General features: G+C 34.7%; 1 pseudogene; it reads left to right on the top strand.

Annotated features, from left to right (window-relative positions):
* The first annotated feature begins 667 nt into the window (after window positions 1-667).
* Window positions 668-2,698, top strand: LOC136206548 (putative cyclin-A3-1; annotated as a pseudogene).
* The last annotated feature ends 1,988 nt before the right edge of the window (window positions 2,699-4,686 follow it).

Here is a 4,686-nt window from a genome sequence, read left to right as displayed (position 1 = left end):
CGCCTGCTCGGTGAGCTGTCTTGCCCGATACGCCTTCGCGTGTTTGCCGAACGCCAATCAACGTGTTCTTCGCCCGAATTTATCCCTGCGCATGCACAAAACTCCAAATAACATTAGTCCAAAGGCTAAATTGACCCGCCAATCGCTTATTTGAGCAAACGCTTCGTTTGGTGCGACTTTTGACGGATCAATTAGCTTCAAAAGATAACGGAATTATTATATGCATGCCAATTTGGCCGTATTTGCCTAAATTGATCACAAAATGAGCCTAAACAGCGAAAAGTAAATAAAACATTTCCAATTTCTAACTAACTCACACAAAAGCATTTAAATGCGAGAATTACTCGCTTATTAGCTAAATAACACTAAAACCCGTCCTAAAACCGTACCCAAAGATAGGGGTTTTTGACCCCTATCAGTCGTATTACCTCATCTTTCAACTCTAGTTTTTCATTGAGATAAATTCCATAAACTAGTGGTTTAGTTAGTAAATTGTTTATTATTTAATAGATATAACGCCATGGATTCATGTTATATTCCTAATAATTAGAGTTCTGAATTTTAATAAAAAATATTTTTAACATCTAATTTGAGGATGATATATCTAAATTGTAATAATATCATTGAAATTTACATGTAAAGTTATCAAAAGAACACTTGTTATAGATTTGTACTTACATTATTGTTTTCTATGGCTGACCAGGATAACTGCGTTCGTCTAACTCGCGCAACCAGAAAGAGGGCTGCTTCATCCCTGGACAAACCCCTCTCTAAGAAGAAGAAGAAGAAGAGGGTTGTTTTAGGAGACCTGCCTCACCTCTCAAACGCTATTGTTCCGGCTAATGTTAATGCTTCTGCTGCTCCCCGCAAGAAGATAACCAAAGCAAAGCCCAAGGCTAAGAGGCCTATCCTATCCAACAAGGATGATGCTACAAAGTTGAATCCTTCCAAGGATGATACTACTGATCCTCAAATTTGTCGAGCTTATGCTTCTGACATTTATCAGTATCTTCTTAAATTGGAGGTAATTTGTTCTGCACTGCATTTTCCATTTACAACTTTTAAATCTACACATACATCTGATTTCAAGGTTTTCAATGTAGTTTTCAAGTGAATTGGCACTGCTTCAGTCATTCTCTTTTGTATCTTGAAATGGTCATAACAGCTATAATAATAATTAAGAGATAGAAATGGCTATAGGAACTGTCATTCTGAGAATTATTAGGAACTAAAGAGGTTTTATGTCAATTAAATTTAGGGTTAATTTGATAAATTTAAATTTCAGGCGGATCTAGAGAAGAGGCCATTGCCTGATTACATTGAAACAGTTCAAAAGCATGTTACCGCCAATATGAGAGGGATTTTGGTGGATTGGTTGGTGGAGGTTGCAGAGGAATACAAGCACTATTTCCTATGTTGATAGATTCTTATCCTTGAATGTTCTTAATAGGCAGAAGCTTCAGCTTCTGGGTGTTTCCTCAATGCTCATTGCAGCGTAAGAGCTTGGCTTTGAATTTGGATTTGTTATTGATGTTGGGTATCGTTGTTTAATTGTTATGTGCATTTTTTACTTATTTCATTCTTTACTCCCAATTGCAATATGCAGAAAGTACGAAGAAATTGACCCTCCAAATGTGGAAGATTTTTGCTATATAACTGATAATACATTCACTAAGGAAAAGGTACTTTCTTTCATCCTTTTGTTATGCATTGTTCTCCTTTCAAATTGTTGTTACTTTTTGCTATAATTAATGGTTATTATTTATTCTGTAGGTTGTGAAGATGAAGGCTGACATACTCAAGTCTTTCAAATTTGAATTAGGCAGTCCCACAATAAAGACATTCCTTAGGTAAAAACTCCTAATGTACTCATGTATTTGTTCATTTGTAATCTTTAAACAACCTTGAATGCTTAAAGAACAACAGTTCTCTGGACTCATTTCCGCTGTTCTTGCTTTGTTTCGTTGCAGAAAACACACCAGAGTTGCACAAGAAGATTACAAGGTAGGCTTAATTTCCATGGAGCTTCAATTAGAATGTTATTGGATCTGTTTCTCTTTTTACATCCAAAAAATAATTGGAATATATGTTTCTAAGTCTGTTTTCATTCTCATGCAGAGCTTAAATTTGCAGATTGAGTTCTTGGGTTACTACCTTGCCGAGTTAAGCTTGTTAGATTTCAATTGTGTGAAATTCTTGCCGTCTTTGGTGGCTGTGTCTGCTATATTTCTTGCAAGATTCATCATTAGACCAAAGATGGATCCCTGGGTAAGTATTATTTTTCAGATAGCACTATCATTTTTTTTATTCATACCTAGTGAGTAATTCTTCTTACTAATTTATGGTTGTTATGCAGAATACTTCCCTTAAACATTGCACTGGATACAGGTCATGCGACTTGAAGGAATGTGTTCTTATCATACATGACTTGTATTTGAGTAGAAAAGGAGTTGGATTGCACGCTGTAAGAAACAAATACAAGCAGCATAAGGTAACATTTCAGTTCACCATACTTAGCATTTTTGTTTATGAGCCACTAAAATCGCCGTCTTATTGACCTCAACTTGGTTTCTTGGGACAGTTCAAATTTGTTGCTACTATGCCATCTTCTCCTGAGATCTCTGCTAGTTTTTTTAAGGTGTTAAAGAATGAATTCTTTCATCATGGACATGCATTGGTTTGTGATTCTTCAAGTTGACATGACGTTTTTTTGGTTGGAGGTTTATAATTGCACTGAAGAAGCATTTGCTGATACAAGTAGCTGCTGACTATCAACTTTTTTTGCTTTAGAACTTAGAAATCTGAATTTGTCTAGGAAGATATTGTAAATATGGTTGATAGATTTTGTTTATCATCACAGATGTAAGAATAGTGAGCAATGAGCCAATTAGATGGTTTTTATTTTGTGCATATTTGATCCATAGGATAAATTTTTATAGTGAAAATATATATTATTTTCGATAGATGGATTTTTGAAGCAAAGTAAGCTACACATCTCTGGTTTATTTTATTTTATTTTTTTATTGAACTTGAAGGTTGAAACTCTAAGGTAGTGTCTTGTACTTGTATTTGCGTGAATACGCCTGAAAGTCAAGTTATAGTGTTTGTTTTTGCTAGCATAAAAACAGTTTGATGCAACTTATTCCTCATATTCATATCTTTTAAGTTTTAATTGCACCTCTATCTTTGGTGGGCATTCTTATGGCCACCAAGTGCTTGTGAACTATTGAACTTTCTTTTTGAAAGATATTCTTGGAAGTGGATTTCATTTCACCGAGTCTTAAATCCCAATTCTGCAATGCTCAAGTTCAACCATTCATTTTGTTGGATATTTTGGATAAATCACTCTTATGGGATACAACATGATTAATTATATTACTAGACATAATTTCAGCACATTTGAATAGCTTTGTTTAGATAATAGTAAAACCAGGAAATGCCATTTTGCAATGCTGAATTTAGATAATAGTATAAACCAGGAAATGCAGAACAATATAGAATGTCCTGAAATATCCATCGTCACCTCAGTTGCTTTGAGTTATGATGCATCTCTAAATCCACTTCTCTTATTAACAACCACATGCGATATTCAAGAGCCTACTTTCCCAACAAGCTCAATTGCTTCTTAAAATGATATTCCAAGATGACCAAACAGAAATCTACCCCATCGACCAGAATAAGAAAATACTTATGGATGAATACTTAGCAGGTACAAAACAAGGTTATTCAAAAGAATGATTGAACTTGAGCATAAGCCAAAAATTGGGGATTCAATGATCATTGGAACCAAATCCACTTCCAACAAGGTTTTTAAAAGAGAAAGTTTGATAGTTTGCAAACACTTGGTGGGCATCAGAATGCCCACAAGAGGGAGAGGTGTAATTAAAAGGTATAAATATGAGAAACAAATGGCAGCAAATTGCTTTTATGCTAGCAAAAGAGTCGTTATCACTTGGCTTTCGGGCGCATTAACTTATTCAAAAACCAATCTAAAAGTTTCAACTTTCAAGTTCAATAAAATAAATAAACCAGAGATGTGTGCTTTGCTTTTCTCCAAAAATCCATCATGGGCTTTCACTGTAAAAAAAAAAAAATCTCTTATGTCTCAAATATGAAAGAAAACCCATCTAATTGGGTCATTGCTCACTAATCTTACATCTATGATGACAAACAAAGTTCATCACCCATATTTCTAATATTTTTCTAGACCAATTCAGATTTGTAGGTTCTAAAGCAAAAAAAAAAAGTTGACAATCAGCGGCTAATTCTATCAGCAAATGCTATTCTTCGCTGCAATAATAAACCTCCAACCAAAAAAACATCATGTCAAGAATCACAAACCAATGCATGTCCATGGTGAAAGGATTCATTTTTAACACCTTGAAAAAAACTAGTCAGGATCTCAGGAGATGATGGCATGGTAGCAACACATTTGAACTGTCCCAATAAAGCAAGTTGAGGTAAATAAGGCAGCGATTTTGGTGGCTCATAAATAAAATTAAAATACTAAGTATGGTGAGCTGAAATGTTACCTTATGCTGCTTGTATTTGTCTCTTACAGCATGCAGTCCAGCTCCTTTTCTACTCAAATACAAGTCATGTATGATAAGAACACAGTCCTTCAAGTAGCATGACATGTATCCAGTGCACTGTTCAAGGGAAGTATTCTGCATAATAACCATAAAT

This window comes from Euphorbia lathyris, chromosome 1 (assembly GCF_963576675.1).
Source record: "Euphorbia lathyris chromosome 1, ddEupLath1.1, whole genome shotgun sequence".
NCBI lineage: Eukaryota > Viridiplantae > Streptophyta > Magnoliopsida > Malpighiales > Euphorbiaceae > Euphorbia > Euphorbia lathyris.
Note: the sequence above shows the minus strand (reverse complement) of the source record. Positions and strands in the feature narration are given on the sequence as shown.